This window comes from Camellia sinensis, chromosome 1 (assembly GCF_055761805.1).
Source record: "Camellia sinensis isolate YWXY chromosome 1, ASM5576180v1, whole genome shotgun sequence".
NCBI lineage: Eukaryota > Viridiplantae > Streptophyta > Magnoliopsida > Ericales > Theaceae > Camellia > Camellia sinensis.
In genome coordinates this window covers 117408007-117435955 of record NC_138961.1, presented here as the reverse complement: position 1 = coordinate 117435955, position 27949 = coordinate 117408007, and the positions used below count along the sequence as shown (strand labels likewise).

General features: G+C 42.2%; 1 long non-coding RNA gene across 2 annotated transcripts; it reads right to left on the bottom strand.

Moving 5' to 3' along the window:
- Positions 1-1478: 1478 nt before the first annotated feature.
- LOC114272944 (uncharacterized) lies at positions 1479-7578 on the bottom strand. 2 transcript variants are annotated; one of them, XR_014328419.1, is made up of 3 exons: positions 7450-7578; positions 3908-4055; positions 1479-1800 (listed from the first exon to the last, which is right to left on the bottom strand). It is a non-coding gene; the product is annotated as an uncharacterized LOC114272944 (long non-coding RNA). The 2 variants fall into 2 exon arrangements; XR_003632883.2 differs by lacking the exon at positions 7450-7578 and adding an exon at positions 4959-5696.
- Between the last annotated feature and the right edge of the window lie 20371 nt (positions 7579-27949).

Here is a 27949-nt window from a genome sequence, read left to right as displayed (position 1 = left end):
TGAGGGCGTTACAATTTGGTATCAGGGCTATCATGTTTCAATTTTTGGGCTAGCGGGAAGTGGTATTACCACAATGGGTTTATTTGGTTAAATTAGGAGATGTTCTGTATTTTAATTGTTACCTTAGCTTGTTCCAGACTATTCAAATGAATGTGTGTGTATATATATTTGATATTGTTATATATTAATATAATCAGATTGGAAGAGAGTGAGGAGGAAGTGATGAAGATAGGCATATGTTCTATTGTTCTCCCTCATTGATGTCGTCATTTCCTATATGTGAACAAAAGGAATAGCTTCCTATATGTGAACAAAAGAAATAGCTATAATGAGAAATCTATTTAAGGGTTTTTTAAAGGGTTTTTAAATGGTGTAATTTGGGATTTTTAATTTGTTTATTATTTGGGTGTACCTTAAAGGGTAATTTAGGAAAAAAAAATATAGGTTGTATTGAGAATAAATTATAATTTTAAATAATTTGATAGAATATATTAAGAAATTTGACGTATTCAATAATTTTTTGAGTGCAAATAGAATCGCCCGCCAATGGCATTCTATTCTTATTTATCTGTTTGACATTTTGAATGATGTCAAGGCCTAATTTTGTAGTTTTGATCTTTCGGCCCAATAAGAAAATTTGTTTAGAAACTGGGCTTCAATGAAGTTTTTAATTCAAGGGCCCATACCCAAAAAGAATTTTGGGCAATATAGTGAATGGTGCTTTTTTTAATTATTATTATTATTTTAAAGAGAACTTACCGATAGGTCCCATAGATAAAATTTAAAACCCATCTAATTCCAAAACTTGCACCAATTAGTCTTACATATTTTTAATTGTTACCAAAAACTCTTATTTTTTTAAATTTTTTTTTTTTTTGAAGATGTTACATGTTATCACTGCTGGACTTCCGTTAGACGATCACCAAAGACTCATCGGAATATTCAACATCATTGGGAAGACGTCAGAATATCACCAGAAAATCGCTAGAATATCGCTGGAGTGTTCTGAACATCACCAGAAGTCACTGGAATGTCTAGAATGTTCATGGGACGTCAAGAATATAGCTGGAGACTCACCAAAATGTTCAAAATATTGCCCGAAAAAAAAATGAATAAATTGAGAAATTAGAGCGAAAAAAATAACAAAATGTGCTAAATGTTGATAAGTTGAGAGAACAAAAAAACGTAATGACAACAAATAGCAATAATGAAAAAAAAAAAAAAAAAAAACATATGTTATTTTAAATTTTCGTAGGTTTTAAACAAATAATCTCTGATTGATCAAACTGAAAAGTAACCTTTGAAAATGTAAAATGTCACAGTTTTAAAATAAGATTTTATTAAGCATTTATACATATTAATCAAATTGAAAAACATGCTATGAAACTGCAAAATTTTAGCACCAAAAAAATTGAAACTGTAAAATTTTACAGTTTTAACTGCCTTTAACTAAAATTCAAAAACAACTTGTTCAGAATTTAAAAATTTTCTTTATTAAAACAGGAAAATAAAAGTGTGTAAAACAAAAAATAAAATAAAATAAAAAAAGGAGTAAAAAAACTGAGAGACCGAAGAAAAAAGATAGATATAGAGAGAAACCTATGCTCTGATAACTATTTTTTATTTAAATCTAGCAGGATCTGATATACATATATGTAGATTTGAGTAGATCTACATCAGATTTGAATAGATTTACTCATCATCTTTTCCGTTGGAAACTCATCTCTTTGCGAAGAAAGGAGTTAGTGCTCAGTGATTGTCAGTGAACCCCAATCAATGGTGATCGCCAGTCGCCCGTGCCTGTAAATCAAAAAGAAAAAAGAAAAAAAAGAAAAAAAGAAAAGCATGGTCGTGATCTTTGCCGGATATTAGATAAAGAGAGATAAAGAGAAGAAGTAAGATGCAGAGAAAAAGAAGAAGATAAATAGATATAAAATTTTTGAATTTATCTAAAAAAAAATTAAAATTAAATAAAACACACACTTCTCAAAACAACCTGTGAGTACTTTAACCTTATTTAACCTCCCTGCATCAATATATAAATGCATCAATATATAAAGAAAAATGCTTGGGATAATTAGTGCTCCCACTAATTAGGTGGTAGTGAGTCCCGCCATTAATGATGTGATGTTTTGGTCTTGGAGTTGTATTTTTTTTTACTTTTTTAATGCATTAATGCTATTAGTGGTAATGTTTTTAGTGGGATGAATCATTGTTGATATATAAAGTAGGGGCTTATGTCCAGTTCAAAAACTGAATTAGAGCATTCCAAGGAGCCCCATTGTATTGATTTGATCACTCATTTTGCGACTTTGAACATTGATAAGGAGTTCAGTCTTAAGAGCAGGACTCATCAGCAGTTGCATCATCATCAGAGTCATGCGCCTAATGTGTATACTAGCAATGATTGTGTAATAATTGCGGGGATAAAAAAAAAAAATCATAATTTTAGCCTTATAATAAAATATAATAATTGTAAATATATGGTACTTTTACAAAAATATTTACAAATTCATAAAAAAAAATTATAACTTTAATTATTTAAATTGATAAACTTTTTTACCTATTTACATTTTTTTTTTTTTTGAAAACTTGTACTGATGTGCAATTTTCCAAATAAAATAAACATTTGAAGTTTTAATTTATTAATTTAAATCCTAATTTTTTATTTATTTTCAATTTAAATTATTTTTTTCTTTTCGTTTAGTAAAATTGACCCAAAAAAAAAGTATTTTAGTTATTAAACACAATGATCAAATAAAAAGTTCAGAATTTAAATTGATAAAATTAAAAATTTAAGATTTATTTTGTTATAAAACTCAAATTTTTTTTTATTATTATTGTAATTTTTCCTAATATCTTTGACAGCTCTAGCACTTAGTTAGCTACAAACTACAGTGTTCGTTGTAACGGACTATCTTAGAGTATCTCTAATGGTGTAATTAAAAAAATGCGTTAAAATGTGTGTTATATGACAAAAAGAGTGAAAAGTGAGACCCATTTATGTGTATTAAGTGTTTGTTAATTTAGAGAGTGAATGTATGCTGCAATGGTATAATTAAATTTTTGTTAATGTATATATATGTAAAAGTAGGGTCCATTAACTATATAAGTATATTTTTATAGTCCTAGTTGGAAAAACACAAAAATAGCAAAATCCATAATTTACATGAACCCTAAACACAACAACAACTATTCTTACAAATGTTATCAAGTCATTTTCAAGGATTTGGATTGATATATTATTTGTTGCCTCTTTGGATCCTCAATTAATTTCTTTATGACTAATATAATTTAAGGATTGGTGATCGGTTAATTTCTTTATGACTAATATCTCTAGCCCATGATCGTTCCGTGAGTTTCAACAAGTTACTTTTATGTTTATTAAGGTATTCATACTTATTTCCAATTATTTCTAAGGCTATTTCACAATTTTCCCTCTAAGTGCTAATTTTCAAGCTCAAGTGTTCAACAAATGCAAGTTTGAGCTTAACTTTAAAATGAGGAGTCTCGTGGTTGTTCTATGAGTTTCTACAAGTTACTTTTATTCTTACTAACGCATTCAAACTGACTATCAGCTATTTTCGTGGTTTTTTCATGATTTTTCCCCTCCAAACGCTTATTTTCAAGACAAAGTATTCAAAAAATGCATGTTTGAGATTAATTTCAAAACCAAGAGCATTGTGATTACTCCGTGAGTTGCTACAAGAGACATTTTCCTTACTAAGGTGTTCCTATTGATTCCTTATTATTTCGATGGCTATTTCATGATAACACCCATTTTCAAACCCAAGGTGTTATGTTTTACATTGATATAGAAGTGTATTGCATCTACTAAGTTTATATAATTTTAAGTTGGTATTCATGTTAAATAAAATAAATCAGTTTAATTAGATGTTAAATTTACCTCTATTTCAATCAAGAGAAGTTTCATCCTCCCTCTACACCCGTCCTCCTCAATATTGTTGCTTGGAACTAACCTTGGAAGCTAGATCTATCCTCTTTTTTGCAGCCAACATCTGCATAACACCTTTGCATTGTACTATGCTTCAAGCCTGGTCAACAATAAAATTCAATATAAAAATATATCATTACGATTAAGATGAATAACATGTTGAATATATAATACGTATTAATCAAATTAACCCAACTCTTGTAACATTGTCTCTGACCCTAAAAGCAATAGCTATTCATCCATCTTTTCCAATTAGGGCATGAACTCGAATTAATCGACGAAGAACAACTGATAGTGACGTGGATTAATCCCTTTTTATTGCTTTGGTCAGACTGTTAAGTGTAACGGGTATTCAATTACCACATTCTTTTCTAATCCACTCCACATTCTTTCCTCGGGTTGAGCCTCATACATGCTTTTTGTTCAAAACTGGAATTGATGCTATTACGACCACAGTTTTATTCAAGTTAGTTGACATAAAACACAAATGCACTAAATAAATATTTAGTAAATAAATTCTAAGTATATGTAAAGGGTCATATATTTCTCATATCCACTGTTAGTGATAGTAACTGGGCTTGAAAGTTGCTTAGGTTGAGATGCTAAGATAGGGACGTGATCGAACCTAGCATATAAGGTGTGAAGATGGGTAGGTTGGGCTGACACCTCGGGTGTGTTCTCTGGATGATTAACTTGTGTTGCTAAAGGCTGTCATGGTAGAGTAAGTGTATATCTTCATCGGTGGTATTTCTCTCTTCCCATGGTGTTCATGAAGCTACTAGGCAAGATACAGACCAATTGTTTTCTTATCGGAACCCATATGAATATCATGTCATAACATAAAAATGAATTATTAGTGTAAAAAAAAATTTAAATAAAAGAAAATAACACAAGCAATATAACAAGTAAAAAAAAAATAGAGAAATGACATTTTATTAAAGAATACAATAAAATATTATACACACATGTATTGCCTCAATAGTTTGAGAATCAAAAGACTCACCATCGTCACTTGAAGTACTTAGTCATTCTTCATCCTCAAGCAGTTGATAGTCTCATCATTGTCACCTTTACCCACTTTTCTCTTTCCCACTCTACTATTTTAACCATTGTCCTTTTGAATTGAACCAAATATTGAATGCTTGATGGTCTTTAACCCTGGGGCATCAAATATGATTTTGTTTTTTCCAATTGTTTTTTTTTTTTTTTTTTTTTTTGCCCTTTCCTTCTCATATTTCATCATCTTCTAGAAATAATTTGTCATCTTTCGACATCGTTGCAACTATATATATATGGCATATAATTAAATGAAATGAAGTGTGAAATAGTTATTAACAAATAAGCAATTCATGTGAAAAAATAGTGTTGTATGGTAGCTCTCAATTGTTAAATGTTCATGGAACATTGCTCCACACTAATCACTAACACAAAAAAGTGATGTACCTAACTGTATTTTATTCAAACTCACCTCATATGTAATTTTTCATGTGGGATAATAAATTTTACAATTTTTTAGACAAATCGCATACATGTATATTTCCTTAAATTTGTTTCTCCTAAAATCCAACATGTGACTAATTGAAAAAATTGATATACATATGAATCAATTCTTTACAATTTCCATAAAAGTAATTTATTGTTATTACCAACAGTGGCAGAATAGGAATTACAATGGGAGTTTTTTATTTTGATAATAAAAATTCTAATTATTGTAGTTTTTTTGTCACTGGAATATTTTATGTGGCAGTTTTTCCTTAAAAAAAAAAAAATATAAATAAATTGTTTGTATTTTAATATAGTGTGAATATGTTTAATAGTTCAGGTTTAACACGTCTAAACTTGTGCTCAAATAAAAACTCATTTGGTTTCTAAGAAAAATCATGGGATAAGAAACTAATTTCTTGAATATACAAAAAGAGCCATATTTACCATTTTCTTTTCTTTTAATTTAGGTTGAAAGCCAAAAGTGCGTAGCATTTCAGACTTTAACTAAAACCCTTAGCCAGAGTTATTTTTGAATTTACTTACATATTGAATTTATAATGCAAAACTAGAATTATATTTCCAGAAGGCAAGACTACGTGAGCAAAATTTTCTTATCAATCGATATAAATTATCACATTCCAATTTAAGAATGAGAAACAAACTAGGATTCAATATTACAGACATAATTTTGTGCATTTTCTAGTAAGTTGAAAATTCATAATTAAAAAAGGGAAATTTTATAACATACACCTTTAAAACGGTGTGTGCCATATGCCCCAATTATGTCCGTTGTGACCTTTGATTATGACTCATTGTGATGTTGGTTAACTTTGTTATAACCTATTGTGATTGCTATTTTGATTATGATCAGTTATGATCGAAAAGGTCTTTGATAATGTATGGTGTTTGGTTATGATTAAAGTTTATGACATGAAAAGGTCTTTGATAATGTATGGTGTTTGGTTATGATTAAAGTTTATGACATATTGTGGTGCTGGTTATGATTAAAGTTTATGACATATTGTGGTGCTGGTTATGATTTGATTACGATCTATTGTGATTGTAATTTGGCTATGACCAAAGAGGCCTTTGGTAGTGCCTCAAGGATATTTGGTTATGATCCATTAAGCTATGCCAGAAAGTGATTTGATAATGACACTTTTGGTTATGTCACAATTAACATATATAAGTTAAAATATATTCTGCAACTCTCTAATAACCAACTTTTTTAGCTTCTCAAAAAAAAAAAAAAATGTAAGTTGTCCCTTGTCATATGTATATATATATATATATATACATATATTGATGTTTGTTAAATGTAAAACAAATCTCATAATTAAGGTTATTTTGATTCTTTATAAAATACCACAAAATCTCATAACCAACATGTATTATTTTCAATCATAACCAAAAATACCGCAAAGTCTCATAATCATGTTCACCATGAATTTGATCACTGCAAAACTTTATACGTAAACCCTACATAATTTATATTTAGGGTGTATAATACATAGGTGTGTACCATAAATTTCCTTTTTTTTTTTAACAAAATTTTCTTAATTAAAATTTATTCTTTTATATTTATAAATTTCATAAACTAAATTTCTTAATAGCTAAGGTTATGTATTAAATGGAAAAAATATATGACATAAAGGTCAATGTAGAAGTGGAAATTTTGAGAGATGTCAGACTGTTCTTTCTGTCCCAAATTTTTTTTTTGTTCTAGTTCATGACAATAAGGTTAAAGTTCATCATATCTCTTCAAACAACATGATCAATTATCAACCCCATCAAAACACATAACTTTATACAAACAATGTATTCATATCAAAAAGTCAAATTACTCAAAAATTAATTAACATAAATAGATCTGCAGTCTTTGAGGGGTAATGACTTGGGTTTAAAATAGGCAAGGTTTTGAAAATGCGTATAAAAAAAAAAGGAAAGAAAAAAGATAAGAAATAGAGGCAGAATGAGATAGCGATAGAAAACAGAGACAATAAACTTACATTGGAATAAGGCAATCGACAGAATTGAAAGAATACAACGGTGGAATGTAGCAACAACAATGGAGGAGGGTTTGCGTGTGCAATTGAGAGAGAGAGACTTATAGGAAACCGTATTGCTACTGTGAGAAAGGAGGGGGAGAGAGAGAGAGAGACATAGTTGGGAGGTGGAGGGTTTACACTGATATGTATCTTTATTTATTTAACTTATAAAGATTTGGAGTGGCTTTTTTTTCTTTGTTTTTTTTTAAGAACACCTCAAAACAATGTCGTTGCATAACCTTCATAAGTGACTGACTTTCAGCGACACAAATTTATTTTGTTGCTAAAAGAAAAGCTCTTTGCCAACGTAGAGTCATTGTCGGCAATACAAGGAGCCTAACAACGACACATAATCCTCGCTAAAACTAATTCGCTTTTGGCGCACATCCCAGTTTTTGGCGCCAAGTGAATGTTTTGTACTTTTAGCGACGAGCAGGAAAAACGCCGCTAAAGGCTAACCTTTACCAACGAAATTGATCCTTGTGTTGCAAAAAATATGACTTTTACTACGAAAAAATGACCTCGTTGCCAAGAGTGGTCGCCAAAACTGCAATTTCTTGTAGTGATATACTTATCAAATGAATGTACCTTATGACTTTTCTAGACATCTTATTGCTCATTTGGACATGTGTATGAGTTATTAACACTTGGCTCTGATACCACTCTATCCTGACCTAAACCTGCCACTAGAGGTTTGGATCATAACCGGCTAGTAATCATAAGATTACTTACGGCTTCAGACTGAATTCAAATCATATTTAATTATATGGGGCCAGAAGCAGAAATAGAATTATAAAATTTTGTCCATTAAATTGTGCAAATATGGCATAGTAGACGTCCCCCGAATGCCCCGGGAGGAACGAGGTCCCCCGTTCCGTTCGATATTGGGCTCACTACAGTTCGGACTCTCAATTTGTCACGGTTCTAAATCTGAACCAAAGAGTCCAAATCCGACAAATCGTTTTGAGAAAACAGATTTTGAAAGAAGTGCCAAAGATGGACTGCTTTGCCAGATACAGAGTCGCCACCTAAATATTTTATTTTGGAGAAATTTAGGAAACCCTGACTCGTTTGCCTAAGGCCACGTGTCCGTCATCACCAAAGTTGCGTCGGCTCAGGAACTTGGGTACGATTGGGGAAGGTCACTTTGTGAGCACCCCCGTTCGCCCGATCAAAGATCGGCCTCTACTAACCATGATATCTATTTTTGAAAACATTATGTGTTCTTATTCCGGTTATTAGCCTAGATTACTATATGATGCGCACAGCATACAAGTATAGACTGGGTCGCCTGAATTGGAACAAAACATTTCATGTTCGTTTGTTTGAAAATGGTTTGATGGTGCTACCTGCAAGTAGGCTAAGACGTGGATTTGCCACCCTCAGGTGGGCTTTAGAAAATATGATTTTGCCACTATCTAGTGGGCTTAAAACTCACAATTAATGAATTGTTTCAATTCAAATAACCCAACCTTCACCCACAGGCATTCAGGCAGTTTATATCACATAAGCATATAGCCTCATGGTAAGCATGCTATTCATGCAGTCACTCACACGCATGCAAGGATGCTAAAGCATAAAAACTTACCGAGTACTCCAAGCCAAAACAAAAACTATGTTAGAAATCCATGCATGATCCTAACTATACAGAAATGCATAATGCAACACATGCAAAAATGCAACTATAGCAGGCTCGGCTATTCTAAACATGGCATGTGAAATGCTACAGCTAACATGTATTCAACTTGGAATTGAAAATACAATGCAGTTAGTATGATGCGCCGAGCCCGGTGCATGCAAGACCGATGAATGAATGCAAACATGCTATCATACTGTATGCTAATTGAAACATGCCCTAATCTAACCATCATAAGCGGGTAAATAAAAGGGAGAAAGACGTGGGGTTGGAAGACATAAATCACACACACGCACACTTATTACAGTTGTGCCCTCGCGCAGAGGGTCCGAATAAATAATATACAGTCTCGAATAAATATTACAGTCCAAATAATTACAAAACCCTAATTAAGTAACAAATTAAACTAGGTAAGCTGTAAACTAGCATGCAAGCTAGGGACTGCCTCGACGCTGCTCCGAATGATGGATGATGCATGCTCGGGTTGCTTGGCACGGAAATCCACTACGATGCCCCAATTAGCCTCTGTTTGCGATTGATGCCGGAATGCTATGCAAGGCCTCTAAAAGGTTGCTGATTCTTGATTTGCTACAAGAGAGAGCAGGAAAAGGGCATGGCAATGTATTTTCACAAATGTATGCATGCCTCGATCCTTGTGTCACCAATCACGCATATCGATGCATGATGGCCGAGGAGTCGAATTGCACGACTCAATATGAAATGAATGCACATATAAACACAATAAAACCTAAACTCCATCATAGATTATCCGGAGTGTCGGTAACTGGGAATTGAGACACGTTCCGTCACTCGAAGTACGAAACGTCCCTCGTTTTCTGTGTTCGGGCTAACTCCTATCCCAAGCATAATGCAATATGCATGACATGCATGAAATGCAACTAAGATACAACCTAACATACACAATGCTATGAAATGGCATACACGATGCACGAGATAACATGGCACACACAATGCGCTAACATACAACCTAGCATACGCAATGCTATGAAATGAAATGGCATACACAATGCATAATGGACTTACACCAACATGAGTGAACCTCAGCCACACTCACATAAGAGGCCATGAGATGGAAATGAGACACTCGAAATGCGTGCACATATGCACGCAAACCGAGGACCAATCCTAAGGCACAAATGCCACTCTAACAAGGCATGGCAAGGCATGAAACATGGTATGCAAACATGAAAATTTCAGTGCTGAAATATGATGCAAAACATCCCCGAAACATGGAAACATGGCACCCGATGCATGGAATGAACCCGAAATACAAAACTAGGCATATGCATTGGCCTATTGCTATACAAAACATGCATTATTTGAACATGAAGTGTGAAGACAGATTTAAGGCAGTCCCAAAACAAGCATATTTACAGTTTTAAGCAACGCCAAACAATGAACACAAATCGGACTAAGCTAGCATGCAAAAATGGCCCCGTAAGAGAGGTAATGAAGCAAGTAGCATCTTCTGGCCCTAAATGGCCAAGATCCCTCAACAAAGTTGAAGAGGGGCTCAAAATGAAGCACTTTACAGTTTACAACAAGCCACGGATCTAAACACAAACAGGCCTAAAACATTGCGCAAGAAATGGGCCAAAGAAGCAAGTGATGGTTACTGGCCTCAAACAGAGGAGGGCCCTTCAACAAAGTTGAATAGGGGCCGAAAACATGGTGTTTTATAGTTAGTGACCAAACCCAAAACAGTGCACATGCAGGCCTAAAATACTATGCAAAATAAGGCCTAAAAAAGAGGTTTAAACACAAAGAGTAAAAAGGGAGCTTCAAACAGTAAAGTTCCCTTAATCAAAAATGAAGAGGGGGTCAAAATAAGGCTATTTACAGTTTTGACCAGAGCCCAAAAATACAAGCACAAGGGGCTAACAAAACATGCAAAAATAAGGCCAAAAGAGGGATAAAGAGGCAAGTGACAAAAGGAAGCCTCAAACAGTGAAGAGACCTTCAACAATGTTTAATAAGGGCTCAAAATAAGTCACTTTGAAGTTTATAACCAAGCTCAAAACAGTTTACAAATGAGCCTAAAATACTATGCAAGAAAGGGGCATACAAGAGAGGTAAAGAAGCAAGTGTTAAAAGGAAGCCTCAAACGGGGAGAGGACCTGAAACAAAAATGAAAAGGAGCTCAAAAAAATGCTATTTTCAGTTAGGGTCGGAGCCCAAATATGCAAGAAAGTATGGCTAATATATTGAGCAAAATAAGTCAAGAAAGAGGGAGGAGGAGACTTACCCTTGAAGACCAAGTCTGTCACAACTCTTGGACCAAGTTTGGTGGCTCTTTAGCTCTGGAAAACAGCTCCAAGTGGCTGGAATGGATGGTGGTGTTGTGGTGCTAGGTGGTGTAGTGTAAAATGGTGTAGGGTTTGGGAGGTTTTGAGGGTTGGAGTGTGGGGAGAGAGAGATACAATATAGGAGGTTTAGAGAAAAATTTGTAACCCTTAAAATGGGAGTTGGAGAGCCTGATATATAGGCAAAAGTGTGGGGAAAAGGGGGGGGGGAAATGGATTCAAGTTTCCCCCCAAAAGTGCAGCCCCCCCGGATACACAATCTGGGGGGAAACAAAATACATATCTGTAATGTACCTGGAGAGAGGATTAAGGCCGGCTGGTTTGCTAGGGTTTAGGTGGCCGGTCGGCCTTCCCCATGGCTGGCCGGCCAAGGGTCAAAAGGGTCAATCATGATTAGTGGCCGGCCATGCCAAAAAGAGGGCCTCCCATGTGTGCACAACACAACCATGTGGTCAAAAAGTGAAGAAAGTAAACCAGGAGAGAGAAAAGCCCACTTTTAGGAGGGGTTCAAAAGGGTCAAACACAAAATTACTAGCCAGCCATATGATATTGGTGGCCTCCCAGGTGTGTACAACACAAATATGTGGTTTAGGGCTGGAAAAAGTGGCCTTAGGGTGGTCAACATTTGGCTTTCGAGTGAGAAAAACGGGCGACGGAGGGCGATGGAGGAATAAAACTAGTTGTCAGAACAATTATTGGCCTCCCACCCTTCTACGACCTTCCTAACAATGAAACAGAGGTCCCTGCCAAAAATGAACTCAAACCGATGCAAAATGAAGGTTCGGGGGCCTAAACGCGCAGCCCGAGGCCCCGAAAACTGACTGTTAGGCACCAGAAGTGGTGTTCGACCACGAAGTTGGTTTTTCGAGCCACAGTGTCCTTCAAAAGGGAGCAAATAAGATGCATGCCAAAAACCGGAGCAAACGGAGGTGGTTAAGGGGTCCCGAACCGAGGCATACGGCCAACGGCTCCGAAAAATCGGAAACCGGACTCCAAACGGGCAAAATGGCCTACGACCACGAAACGTAGCCTACGGCCACTGAGAGATGATCTACGAGACCTCTCCCTCCCTTTGGGAAGAGAAAACAGAGAAAACAGAGCCTGGTTCGCAAACCGAGGCAAAGCACAAAAGAGTCCCGAAGTCTGGAGGCAAGACTCGCAGCCGAGACTCCGCAACCTCAGAATGAGCACAATATGCAACATCACCAAGCACTCAATTGGTGACGTCTGAGTCTTAAGGTCGGTCAAAAATGGGGTGTCTACAGTTGCCCTTCTTTGACAGAACTCGAAAGTCATAAGTGACGGGAGTGAATGTCAAAGCCCCAAGACGACCCATTTTTGACAAGGTCGAAGACTTAGACAAACAGGTGAGATAAACAAAGATGTGCCCGCAGGCGTGCCCGCAGGCAGGGGCAAAATGCAAAATGATATGCACAAAGCCGAATGTAGCTCATGATCATGCAAATGCAGCAAGCTGTAATGAGGCAAGTATTCGCAAATAGATGCAACAGTTTTAAGCAAGAATGCAAAGCAACAACTATATTTCATGCAGTTAGGAATGTAGAGAATTTATTCAATTCTCGTTGCGTTTCATACGGAGAAGATGCGATACCTGCGCGATTCGTCTGGTCGCACCAGCCTCAAATGAACCGTACATACAATATCGTGCCTGCAAAATAAAGAAACTCAACAAGCACAACATATCTAACAACATATGTTCAATGTGATATCGAATGCAGACAACCGCGGTGTCGATAAAAAAATGCATCGCAATGCGGGAAGAAACGCGCGTGACAACGCGAGTTTAAGCACGGAGGCTCGGTGATATCAAAGAGACGTCCATAACAATGCAAGTATGTGCATGAGAATGCAAGTCACGTGCATGATAACGTAGAACAAGCATAAACTAGGATGTATGTTTGTCCCAAAACAACGAGCAAGGAAATGCGCGTTTCGGCGAGGACGACTTGATCGCGGCCTCCGGTTCGCCTCCCGGAGAGGTTACAACATGTTCAAAAGGATATATCTCGCTTTCGATGAGTAATGATGAGACACGCATGGGAAGTTGAAGCTGAGGTTCCGGCGGAGCGATTTCGCGACAGAAAGTGCACTTCTCTTGTACTTTTTCAGGTCTCGAGGACTCCAATCCTCCCCAAAATTTGCAGGGACCTTGGGGGGCATGTGGGGAACACCACCGGCCATCTTTATTGGGAGAGGGAGGCCACCGGCCAGTTTTTTGAAAAGGGAATGGCCGGCCTGCCAGAAAAATGGCCGGCCTGCCGCTTTGCCAAATTTCGGGGAAATTTTGTACTTTCACCCTCTTTTCTTTAAATACACTCATCCAAACACTTTGTGCTCACAAGTGCAGCTCCGAAATCATCTCCTCTAGCTTCCTAAACCATTTTCTCCCTCAGATCTGTGCTCTATACGCGTTTTCTAACGCCCCACGCAAGTTGTTTTCGCGAAATCTTTCAGTTTTAAGCACTTTGAACCGATTAAAATTTGATTTCGGGACTTCTTTTCTCATTTTCGCCACTTGAGGTGAGTTTGTCTCAATATTTGGAAGATTTTCTTGGGAGTTGACTTTTGTTGACTTTTTCATTTCCCGAGAGTTGACTTTTGTTGACTTTTTCTAATTTTGGCTCATTTTTGCTCATTTTTGCCCCTTTTGTAGATTTTCTGAAAATGGCTGGTCATTTCCCCCACGGTGGAGGTCCTCCGGACGCCGGAGGTGATCCCGGTGTCATGGCTCTGCCTCCGAGGGTTCGACCCTTTATACCCGAGAGGTACGACCCACCGGCACATATTCTTCCACGGGCTGTTTTCTATCACTTCACCGATTTCGACGAGTGAGCACCCGGGGATCTCCTTCTGCGGGAGCCAGAGTATCACCTCTCCCATGAGGCACGAGAGGTATTTACTTCATTTTTACCTTTTCTGTAACATATTATGAATTTTTCATGCATTCTGTTTGCACTCTGAACACACGGTTCAATCACTTGAATTCCTGAACACTCAGCCTATAAATTAATTGTGAACACATGGCACACATCAGTTGAGGGTTGAACACGCAGCCCACACACTGATTGAGAGTTGAACACGCAACCCAAACACTGATTTTTTGAACACACAGCCCGAATTGAAGGTGAACACGCAGAACACACACTGATTGAGAGTTGAACACGCAGCCCAAACACTGATTTTCTGAACACACAGCTCGAATTGAAGGTGAACACGTAGCACACACTAATTGAGAGTTGAACACGCAGCCCAAACACTGATTTTCTGAACACACAGCCCGAATTGAAGGTGAACACACAGCACACACTGATTGAGAGTTAAACACGCAGCCCAAACACTGATTTTCTGAACACACAGCCCGAATTGAAGGTAAACACGCAGCGCACACCGATTCTGAACACGCGGCTCACTTACTTTACTTTGCACGTAGCCTATTCATTTTATTTACACGCAGCTTATTCATTTTATGCTAAAACATGTATTCATTCTGAATGCAGGTGACTTCTCGCACTGTGCAGGGATATGGCTCTACCGCGGCGAGAGACTGGTACACCGAGCTCCCGGAGGCTGTTCGGGATTTGGTTGACTTAGCGGGATTTAGGCCCTTCTGTACTGGGCTATCTCGTTGTCTTGCCAGGAGGACGTTGATGGCCGCCTTGGTGGAGAGATGGTGGGACACCACCAACTCTTTCCATTTTTTTGCCACGGGGGACTTGACTATGACCCCATTTGACTTTGCTGTACTGACTGGCCTTGACGTGGGAGGTTAGCCTATCCTTTACGACGAGGACATGGGCCAGTGGGAGGCTGCTTGGATATATTTGCTGGGGGTTCGCCCGCCTGTTGATAGATCTTCGGGGAGAGTCTGATACACCTGGTTCTCTTCCCATTTCCGACGGGTGGAGATGGAGCCCGAGACTCCTGAGGAGGCAGCACAGTATGCCCGCGGCTTTCTGATATTCCTCATCGGGACCACTTTGTTTGCCGACAGGGGGAACACTGTTGGGCTTTATCTGTTGAGTGCTTTGGTGGACCTGTCACAGGTCAGACGGTATGACTGGGGTGGCGCCGGCTTGGCTACCCTTTATTGCTACATGAGCGCGACCTCCTGTGGACGGGGGGACTTACTTGGCGGCTATTGGAGAGCCTGGGAGGTACTTTCTGCCCTCTTGATTTACATTTTTGCTCCTCATTACTTGCACATTGCACACACGGCGCACTTTATACTCTGTATCGTGCATTTTGCCCTCGGCACTTCGTATTCTGCTTTGTTTTCCACAGTTGTGGGTCTATGTGTATTTCCCGACATTGGCCTTGGAGATGGTGGTAGAGGGACCTCTCGTGACCCCGTACTCACTTGTATTTGAAGGCCAGCACCGGCCAAGACCTCGGGAGTCTCTCCGTTATCTGCGGGAGTATTTCGACACGCTGCGGTCGACGGAGGTATTTCAGAACTCTCAGTTCTTTCTGTTTTCATCTTTGATTTTTTCTGTACATTTTCGATTTATGCTTGGTTTATCCGTCTGTTATCCACAGATTACATAGCAGCCCTGGGCGCCTTTAGGTGAAGGTCTCCGATTCCAGTTTACCGGAGGGTGGGGTGCCTCCCGGTACAGGATCCTGTTCGAAGGGCCAGTTGGTAGGGCCTGGTTTTTGGGGGACCGCTTTGCATCAGGTCTGGGGGTACACTTCTCAGGACCCTCCCTCAGCACCCCCAGTCGATATGCGGATTGTTGATAGGCTCTCTTCCCGGGATGTTGTTAGTGCTATGCTGGGTACTGATGCTTTGCTACATCTTGAGGAGGAGGATTACGCTACTTACCGTCACATATACCTGATGCCTCCATTGACGGGAGTTCGTACTCCGACGATGAGGCCTGCTGGCATGCCATCTTCGAGCCAGGCTCGGGCTCGGGCTGCAGACGCCCCTTCCACCAGCAGGGCTGGTACATCTAGAGGTGGGGGTGGATTAGTTCCCCCGATTCCTCCGACTTATCCTCATCCTAGATGGCCGGACATGCCGACCGAGTTGATAGGGTGGCAATATGGGACTACCTCTCCGATTTCGATTCCGATCCCGATAGAGCCTCCGATGCCCGACCATCGATATGTCGGAGACCCCGACTCACCACCGGTATGTTTTACGGCTTTGATTCATTACTCAGATACTTGGACGTTCATTCCTTTACTGATACCCTTGCCTTTGCATCTGCAGCCCCCTGTTGAGTACATGGATCAGGTGCTCGAGATGGTAGCCTCACTTGAGGGGATGGTCCTGCGGAGGGAGGCGCAGTTGTCCATCATGGGCTTCCAGGTACCCTTTAGTTTTCTGGCGTTTATCATACTTTTGATGATATGCTGATTTCTACTACATTGATAGGCTACTTGTGTAGACCACATATGACACACACCTCACTTACACACTGCGTTTACATGTACCCACTTCATGTAGTTTTCTTGTATCTGCATTTGATGTACATATCTGGACTGATGTATTTAAATTGAACTCTTTATTCTCAGATGCCCCCGGTATATGCTCAGCCGCAAGCCGGGCCACCTGGGCCTTCTCAGGGAGATGGACCATCCGAGCCTTTTCGAGGAGCTAGGCCATCTGGGCCTTTTCGAGGAGCTGGGCCATCCAGGCCTTTTCGAGGAGCTGGAGGGGGGTCGTCTCGTAGATGCAGAGCACACATTATAGAGGAGGAGCCCAGTGAGGATGAGGAGGAGGAGGAGGCTGCAGATCGTCAGTCGGAGACATCTGCTGACAGAGAGGACGACTCCGGTCTTGGTTCCGGGAGTGGAGGCGAGGCTGAGGGGGATCCCGAGGATAACGACTGCGATTCGGATGATGATGATGGCAATGGTGGCGGGGAGTCTATTTCGCAAAAGAGGGCGAAGAGGGCCTCTTATTCCTGCTCTTGAGAGCACAGATGCGGCTGTTTCCTGTTTTATTTATCTTTTTGCTAGTAGTTGTAGCACATTGTACATTATCGGGCAGTTTTATTCTCTGTAAAACTTGTGCCTTAGCCTGTAAAATGTTGTAACAAGCGAGGCATGATGGAATGAAACAGCTTTTGAAAAAGTGTTGTATTTTAAACTCTTAGCATCATATCGCATCATTTTGCACCATAATGAGATTGAATGGAAATGTGCATTGTGCATTTTGCCCAGTCAGGTAGTGAACCGACGTAACAACTTAACTTTCTAAGATATAACAAAACCCTAGCAAGTTTACAACTCGATAAGCAAAACACAATAGTGTTGACAACTCAATAAACAAGACTCAAACAAAAATTGTTTAAACAAAGAGTAACAACTCAAAAAAAACACGAAATACGACAGCTCGACAAACAACTCGATAAGCAAAACGACAACTCGATAAACAAAACAACAACTCGATAAACAAAACTTAACAAAACAAAGTGTACTTCGGACGATCTGGGCAACGGAAGGCATTCGAAACAGAGGGAAATAGAGGCCTTCAACACGCCCGTTGCATGGAAATGCTTGAAACTTTCTCTTGGAGGGTAAAACAGGGCTAAAGACACACATTGGAGCATGGCCGGCTATTTTTGGGAGCCGGCCGGCCAGATTTATTGCAAAGGGGAGGTCGCCGGCCAGGTTTTGAAAAAACGAAATGGCCGGCCTGCCAGAAAAGGTGGTAGGCCGGCCACTCAGCTCAGCAACCGTCAAATTTTTGACACTTGTCCCCCGAATAGTGTCTTTTCCTCTTTAAAAGCCTTAGCTCCGTGTTTTGATTCAATTCATCTTAGTTTTGCACAAAAATGGAGGCGTTTCTCGTCGAAAATCTCACAGCTTGGATCGCTTCTCTAGATGGTTCCGAAAAGTTGAACTTCCGGGGTTTCGGCTTGAATGCACTGTTCGCACTGAGTCGCACCCCGCTGCACCTTCCTTTCCTCCATGCCGCGGCGAGGTTTTGGAACCCGGTGACGCATGTCTTTAGCTTTGGCGAGCAAGAGGTATGTCTAACTTTTGAAGATTTTCAAGTTTTGATGGAATCTGAATGTCATGAAGAGATCTTGCCCCAGTTCCACTTTGGCCATGCCCAAGCTTTAGGGCGGATGTGTGGACTCACCGCGCATGACGCTCGGTCTTTGATCTGTAATGGGGAACTAGATATCCTCGGTTTGATTCATCGCTTTTCTGACGCTGGTGACCGCAACAACCATTATTGGCAAGGTTTCCGACAACACGCCCTTTGCTTGTGTCTGCTGTCTCACTTTCTGCTTTCCCCGAGCTTTGGCGGATTTAGCATTCGTCTGATTGAAGTTGCTCAAGGCTTGAAAGAAGGAAAGAGCTGCATCGCCATGACCTTGGTCGAGACACTGATGGGCTTGGATGCTATCTATCACCGAGAGACGACTAGATTTGCTGGGAGTCCACTACTGCTGCAGGTAATGTTTCCCACCCAATCTTACATATGTATTTGCTCACATCACTCGGCCCTCAGGCTCGGTTTTTCTCTCAAAAACCCTTTTCTCACTTTTCTCTCACCGTATATCTCTTTATTCTTTATTCTCTCATTTTTCGTCCCTCCCCAGGTATGGTTGATGGACAAATTGCAGGTTGTGGACTCTTGCCCAGCCTACTCAGCTCGAGGCTATTTCTTTCGACAACGCCTAGTTGATGCCCCTGATGAAAGGTGGTGGTTTGGCTGGATGTACAATTTGTCTGCAGGTCGCATTGCTTGGCGTTGTCCTTGGCTCAATCTCCCAGCAATGAGCTATAGCATGTCTCGGCTGATCGGGATCCAGTTGATTGGTCTGACCCACTGTGTGTTTTACTTTCCGTTCTGGTTCCTGCGCCAGTTCGGTCATGATCAGATTTGCCTGCCAGAGGGGATTGAGTACCCGGCTGCTTTCCCGGTCTGAGGTGCACAGCTTGCCTGATATGTCACAGCATGGAGGACTAGAGAGCTCCTGGCCCCTGCTCCCACTTTCAGTTGCACTTTGTCTGACGAGTGTTGGGACTGGCTCAATGAGGAGGCACAGATTGGGCCTAGCTTGGCATCAGAGGCTTCGACCAGGTCTGGGAGAGGGCGCAGGGATACTTAACTTGACTATGCCCCGGATTTATTGCTTTATTAGTACTTTCAAGTTTTCTTTATGAATGTAATAAAAAGCAACTTCGATTGTATGCAAGAGCAGGAGAGCTCTGTTTTGAAATCAATGAAATTGAAGGTTGTGGTAGTGAAAATTTTCCGCTTTGGTCCAAAAATGGTCTTAGTTGTAAAGAGATTAATTTGAACAAAGTCAACTTTTATTAAAAATTTTCAAAACCATTTTCGATATGGATCAGAACTGGACACGCCTAAGATCTGTCATTGAGATGCACAACCCCAGATCCCTGTAACTAGAAAGTTACCCCTAGTCTGAATAGCACCGCGACACCGTGTGGCAACGGAAAGTTGCCCCTAGTCTGAATAGCACTGCACCGGAGATTGCGATAAATGTTGATGGATAAAGATGACTGAGATGGTCAAAATGGACAAAGTTGATCGGGGAAAAGTTTATGGCTGAACTTCAGGGTGAAGTTGCCTACGTATCCCAAAGATGGGAATCAAGCCTTACGTAGTTCAGGCTTAGGTTCACTCGAGTATTTTCACTCTCCTTTTACGCTCTAACTTTTGCCAAGGTCGCCCTTTGCGGGTTTTCAACCTTGCGAGCTCAGTTTTTATATTTTCCAATTTTTTGTGCTCTAACTTTTGCCTAGGTCGCCCTTTCGGGTTTTCGGCCTAGCGAGCCTCTCAGGGGTAATATTTCTTCAACTTGTCCATGTTGATCGGTTGGGAAAATTCCAGGCCATCTAGGTCCATCAGAACCACAGCTCCACCGGACCAAATAGCTTTGATGATATAGGGACCAGTCCAATTAGGTCTGAACTTGCCCCTTGGGTCGTGGATGGGAGCTCGGTTGTCCTTGAGTACCAAATCTCCTTCCTTTAGATTCCTGGACTTAACTTTCTTGTTGAAAGCCCGGGCAATTCTGCGCTGATAACCTTGAACATGGTACAGTGCTTTTAGTCTTCTCTCGTCAAAAAGCATGAGTTCCTCAAACCTGCTCTGCTACCAATCTGTTTCAGCTATTTGACACTCAGCCAATACTCGTAATGACAGAACTTCAATCTCGATAGGTAGATCGGCCTCCATCTCATAAACCAATGAATACGGAGTTGCTCCGGTAGAAGTTCTAATTGAAGTCCTGTAGCCCCACACAGCAAATGGCAGCTTATCTGGCCAATCCCGGTAGGTTTCCACCATCTTCTGCAGTATGTGTTTGATATTCTTGTTGGCGGCCTCGACCGCCCCGTTGGTTTGCAGCCGGTATGTAGATGACTTATGGAAAGCCACGTTGTATTTCTTTAACAAGTCAATCACTTCCTTCTTAAAGTGGGAACCATTATTTGAAATGACCCCGTTTGGGACCCCATAGCGACAGATGATGTTGTTTCTGATAAACTTTGCAACGTGCGACGCCTTCAACACCGCATACGATTGGGCTTCGACCCACTTCGTGAAATAATCTATCGCAACCAGGATGAACTCATGCCCATTCAACCCCTTCGGAGTGACAACCCCGATCACATCGATTCCCCAAACTGAAAATGGCCATGGCGAAGTCATGTTGTACAGCTTCGACAGCGAGATATTCATGCAATTTGCATGAATCTGACACTTGTGGCATCGCCAAACAAAACCGATACAATCCTCCTCCATGGTGGACCAGTAGTAACCCTGTCTGAGGATCTTTCGTGCTAGCATTACTCCGTTCATATGTGCACCGCATTCTCCTCCATGGATGGCCTCCATCAGGCGCTTCGATTCCTCAGCTTCAACACACAGCTTATGCATTCCCAGATGACCTCTCTTATACAGCTTACCTCCACAGATGATGAACTGAACGGCCATTCTTCTGATTACCCTTTTATCCTTGGCATTTACCCTTGGCGGGTATGCTTCCTTTTCCAAGAAATTCCAAATGTCATAATACCAGGGGTTTTCGTCTTGAACCTCATCTATAGCAGCGATCGACTCGTAGGCTGGCGCAAATTTCTGGTCAATGACGACTGGACGCATCCGGATTCCAAACGGGATGTCTATCATGGAAGATAGAGTTGCTAAAGAATCTGCGAACTTATTGTTCTCTCTTGGAAGATAAGCAAAGTTTAGCTTTTCAAACCGAGGAATTAACAAGTCCAAGGTCTGGTGGTACATCATCATCTTTTCTTCTTTGACCTTCCAATCTCCTTTTGCTTGAGACACAACAAGGTTTGAATCCCCAATGACGTCCAACCGTCTTGCTCCTAATTCCAGGGCTGCTTCTAAACTGGCAATGCATGCCTCATATTCTGCTTCGTTGTTCGAGACTTTGAACCAGAGTTTGAAGGCTAGAGGGATACGGGAATTGTCGGGTGCTATCAGCAACACTCCTATCCCATACCCGTATTGATTTGACGCTCCGTCAAAGTACATCGTCCAATATTCGTCGTTGATGTGCAAAATGGCTTCATCTGGGAATAAGTACTCAACTGCTTCACCTCCTTCGACTGGTTGATCGGCTAAGAACTCTGCTACTGCTCTTCCCTTGACTGACTTGCGTGTCACATATTTCAGGTCGAATTCGGAGAGCAACAACAACCAACGAGCTAGCCTACCTGTAAGTGCCAGTTTCTCGAAAAGGTATTTGATGGGATCCAGTCGTGAAACCAACATTACGGAGTGAGCTAACAAGTAGTGCCGCAGCTTCCTGGTAGCCCATACCAAGGCTAAGCAAGCCTTCTCCAGCGGAGTGTAGCAGGTCTCGTAATCCAACATCTTCTTGCTCAGATAGTAGATGGCCCTCTCCACCTTATCCCCTGATTCTTGTGCGAGCATGCAGCCCATTGTAGTCTCAGTCACTGAAAGGTACAATATCAACGGTTTCCCCGGCTCTGGTGGCGACAACACGGGCGGGTTCTGTAAATATTTCTTGATCTGTTCAAAAGCAGCTTGGCATCGGCCGTCCCATTGGAATTTCTTTCCTTTCTTTAGGAGACCAAAAAGTGGTTCACAAGTCAAGGTTAATTTCGAGATAAATCGTCTTATGAATTGCACTTTACCTAGAAAGCCTTGCACCTCCTTTTCAGTCCTTGGTGGTGGCATTTCTAAGATGGCCTTAATTTTTGAAGGGTCGACCTCGATGCCCCTTTGTGTAATCAGAAATCCCAGCATTTTTCCTGCTGTAACACCGAACGTACATTTCTGAGGATTCAGCCGCAACCGGAATTCCCTGATCCTTTGGAAGAACTTCTGTAAGGCGGTGTAGTGGCCCTCTCTTTCTTTGGACTTGACAATCATGTCGTCCACGTACACCTCAACCTCTTTGTGGATCATGTCATGCAATATTGTGGTCGCGGCCCGTTGATAAGTAGCTCCGGCATTCTTCAACCCAAACGGCATTACTCTGTAGCAGTATGTCCCCCACGGGGTGGTGAATGCAGTCTTTTCCTGATCTTCTGGTGCCATTACTATCTGATTGTACCCTGAGAAGCCATCCATGAATGAGAGCAAAGCATGCCCTGCTGTGAAATCCACCAACTCATCTATATGCGGCAAGCGAAAGTCGTCCTTCGGACTAGCTCTGTTTAAATCCCTGAAATTCACGCACACCCGGATCCTGCCATCCTTCTTCGGCACTGGAACGATGTTGTCCAACCAAGTCGGGTATTCGGACACCAGCAGGAAGCCTGCATCGATTTGCTTGGTGACCTCTTTTTTAATCTTGAGAGCCCAGTCCGGGCGGATTCTTCTGAGTTTCTGTTTGACAGGTCGGGCCTCGGGGTCAAGGGGGATCCGGTGCTGTATAATCTCAGGATCGATCCCAGGCATGTCTTCGTAGGACCAAGCGAAAACATCTTTGAAATCTTTTAATAAGGCGACTAAGCGCTCGCGTTCCTCCAAAGACAACGTCGACCCGATCTGGACCAGCCGCGGGTCCTCCTCAGTACCAATATTCACGTTAATGATTTCATCCGTTAAGGGTTTGAAAAGTCTCTCCTGCTCCTGCTCAATTAAACGTTGCAAAACCGGAGGAATTTCTTCCTCGTCGTTTTCATCAAAATTTTGAAAGTCTGAGTTTATGCAATAAATTAAGGGCACAGAAAAGTGCTCAGAAACCACAGTCACTTGATTCTCATTAAGCACATCCAAATCGTCCGAATTCTCGGTTACAACAGACTCAAACGAGAAAGAAAAAGACGACCTGGACATAACTGTGGCATCCGGGTTATCATCCTCAGGATTACCAGACTCAGACTCAGTCGAGCTGGAACTTGATTCCGACTCATAAGACTCGGTGGAATCAGATTCCGGCTCACTACCTGACCCGGTGCTGCTGGACAAAAATCCCTCTTCATACTGCCAAGTGAGATAGGGTGCGATAGATGCATCCAAAATAGTTGCTGGCGGGCTCGCAGTCGTTCCATTCCCGATCACGCATACCGAGAAGTTATCCCCCAAGCACTTATGGTCGATCGGAGGATCTGAGAGTAGACTTGCCAGCGCTACCCCCATTTCAATTTCAGCGCCTTCGGAATCCACTGCCTTACACTGCCCAATCTCAGCTGATGGGTCTGTCTGTTCTTCGGTAATATCATCCCCGGGTAGTTGCAGGTCGAAGAAGATCTCGAACCCCGGCACGCGCTTCCTCTCCGCGTTCAGCCACGGCTCTGGGAAACCACAAAATGGGAAGTCCTCCCCCTCCCGGACGAAGCGTTCGTTTAGGGTACCTTGAATGGGTCGATGCATTAACTCAAAAGGCTTCCCTGCCTTTTTTGCTTTGGCTCTCCCAGCCATTTCCTTTCCCTTCCTCACCCAATCCTCTTTGGTGGGCATATAACCCAAGCCAAAGGTATGAGGGTTGTGTGGCACTTCGGCCAATGCTGCGACGCCTTTCTGGCCGCTCCTTCCTAATCCCATCCCGGGGATGTGTTGTAACTTGTTCATGAGGTAGACGGATTGAGCACTGACATATACTCCCTCATTAACGGCCATGATATTCTACACAACCCGGGCCTCAGCCAGAGTAAACCCTGATAAGAACACATCTTCCATGCCGTGCTCGATTTCCAAGATTGGTGTGGACACTTCCGGTGGTGGATGGATTGACGAATTCCCGAAGACAATAGTTACCCCCTTCCCGTGAGGGTACTTCAACATCTGATGTAAAGTGGAAGAGACTGCCTTTACTTGGTGCAATCACGGCCGCCCCAAGAGTAGATTGAAGGTTGCGGGAACGTCCAAGACATGGAATTCAATGTTGTGTTGTCCGGGACCAACCTGGGTTTGAATTTTGACAGTACCCATCACTTCCCTGCTAGTGTTATCATAGGCTCTGATCACTTGAGTAGTTGGCACGAAGTCTGCGGGCTTCAACCCGATCGCATATGCCGTCCTTGACGGGCATACATTAATGGCGGATCCCTTGTCGATAAGAACCACTGGCACCCACTTGTCTCTACATTCCACGGAAACGTAGAGGGGTTTGTTGTGATTTGTGCCCTCAGGTGGTAGTTCTTTGTCTGAAAAGGTTAATGCCGGGAACCGCCTCCTGGAAAAACCAGCCCAACCAGCTGTTCTGGTGTAGTATCTATAGAGAGTTTGGCCTTGTCCATGGAAGATAAGACAGTCTGTCTGTGTACTCGCAACGCCATAAGCAGTCCCCAGATGGAGATGTCTGCTTGTATCTTCTTCAGCTGTTTCAGTACAGCTTCCTCTTCGATCTGCTTCTCTTTCTGTCTCTCGGCTTCTTTATCCTTCCCGGATGCCTCGGGTTGGTCTAGGTGCGGGGGCTTGAAGTACCGACCGCTTCTTGTCATGTGATCAACCTCATCGAGGTACCAGGTGCCGTCTGGTTGATTGCTTCCCCAGTCTTCGTCTGTGTGGGCAAGACATAAGTCATCGTCTTCCCACCACATTCCGTTGGCATTCAAAAGGCACCTGTCTGTCTCGGGCATGTTTGTACTCACAGCACTTTCAGCCTGCATGCTCACAGCATCCTCTGTTCTTGTGCCCACAGCACTTCCGATCCCCTCATGGATTTTGGCTTTCCCGGTTCTCTCAGAACCCTGTTGTTCTACCTGCGTCAGTGCAGTTTGTTGTTCAACTTTCCCTGCATTAACGATGCTTCTGTCCTGAGCAAAATTCTTTGTACCGGCGCTCTCCGGCAATGCATTCTGACTTTCGGCCCTTCCGGCCATCACTGGTACTCTCGCCCCTGCTTGGCCTTGTTCTGGTTGAAATTCTACAATGTCTGGTTAATCATCTAACCATCCGGTAACTTCTGCCGACTCCTCATATTCAAACCAGTTGACTGTCGCATCCCTTGACTCTTGGTCACTGAAGAACTGGAGGTTGGCAAGGCCCTCTTCTACAGCCGTCAGATTGTCCATTCCTTGTTCAAATCTGTCCCCCTGAATCACACATAGTTCTGCTTTTTCTGGCAGCCCTACACTTAGCTCAGATTGGCCCACTGACAGGATGTACTCACTTGGGTTGTAGGTTTCCCCAGCAAAGTTTCCAGACTGCTCAAACCCTGTCTTAACCATTCCATCCTCCTCTGCAACCTCTGTTGCGCTATCTGCCACAGTCTCCACCGCTGGCTCAGGTTGGGTTGTAGAGATGTCCAATATGCACAAGAAGTCAGTGCAGTCGGGAAGGAGCACCTCCGGCTTAGGTAGATGGGTAGGAGTAATATAGATGCTAAGATCGTAAGACACGACCCCAGTCTGGATAAGATTGACTCTTTTGGGAGGTGGAGCTTGGTTGTGTGTAGGGAGTGGATTGGTTGTGACGTTAGGTTTCTCTGGAGGTAGAATCACATTTTTGTCAACGAGGTCTTGATCTCGTGACGCAGCCTAAAACATTGGTCAGTATCATGACAGTGCTACTTGTGATATGCACAGTACTTGGCTGGGTTGTGAGAGGGTGGAAGTGGATTTGGTAATGGCCTCGGCTCCAGGGGTTTTAGATGCCCCTTTCTGATTAAGACCCCCAAAGCCTTAGACAAAGGCATGTACAGTGGGGTGAAGGTTCTTTGGCCTCTGGGCTGGTATTTAGTGGTTTGGGTATTACTTCTGGATGCACCGGAGAAGGGTGTGGCTGCCATGGCCTTGGAAGGGGAGGGGGAATGGTGGCGACCATGCTGACCTCCGAAGCTCTTGCGGTTGCAGCGCCACTCGGGCCTGCGTTGTTATTGCGGTTAAATGTTCTCCGGGGTTGCTCCCTGTCCTGGTCAATTAGACCTTGCTTCATCGCATCCTCGATTTGTACCCTCATCTCATGTAGATCCGAAAAAGTGGTGAAGGGGAGTACAATCATCTTCTGCATCAATTTTGGTTGGAGGTTGCGCACAATCATCCTGATTTGGTCCTTATCAGTGCACCTCAAAGTCATCATCGAGGCCTTCGCCCTCCACTAGGTTACGAAATCTGAGAAAGTCTCTTTGGGCTCCTGCCTCGTTGTTTCGAGATCACGAGTTGTAATCTCAATCAGGGTATTGTATGAGTACTGTGCGACAAAGGCCTCGGCCATTTCATCCCAACTTCTTTTTACTTCATCTTCCAACTTCGCGTACCAGATAGCGGCCACACCCGACAGGGTTCGGCTGAACAGCGAAAGCTTTTGTGGTCGGGTTAGGCCCATTGGCCGCAGTATATCTGAGAATAACCGGAGGTGGACCATGGGATCCCCGAATCCGTCGAAACGATCAATCTGCGGCATCTTGAATCTATCTGGCAACGTTACGGCCACATCGGTATATCCGTCCTCGATATCCGGAATAGCCTTTACCCTTTGTGATTTCTTGAAAAGCTTCTCGAGCTTGCTCAGTTTCAAAGCTGTATGGTCTATTTCGAACTCGAAGGGAGAGTCCGGGTGGTTGGGTGTATGGGTCTTGGACAGTTGAGGCGGAAGCGGGGGTGGAGCTGGCCCCGTTGGAAGGTCTGTGTCCTCTTGGATGTTCTGGACATTGGGTAAGGTGTTATGGGTGTTTGGCAGGGCATTCTGGACAGTAGGTGCCTGCTCGGGTAATGGGACCCCTGGTGGAGGAGGAACTGGATGTGAGGCAGATGCTGCATTTTGCTGTTGCAGTCTAGTGATTAGTTCGGCTTGCTGAGCCATGACTGTGGCCTGCTGTATAGAGAACTCTGCTTGGCGGGCAGCGTCCTCCTGCATTTGTTTCATGCTCTCTTGGAGCTGGCGCATCATTTCTTCCATCCTGGCAGTATTCTGCTGATCTTGCTGACTGACTGGTATGTGTATCTCTATGGCAGAAACTGACACCTCAACCCGGCTATTCACTGCTAGGGTAGACCACTGTTCTGGTAACCTCTGCTCAGACACACTGCGTCTTCTCGGCCTTCTTCTGACAATTGGGGGTAGAGAATGAAACACTGGCTATCCGTCAACCAGATCCTCGGATCA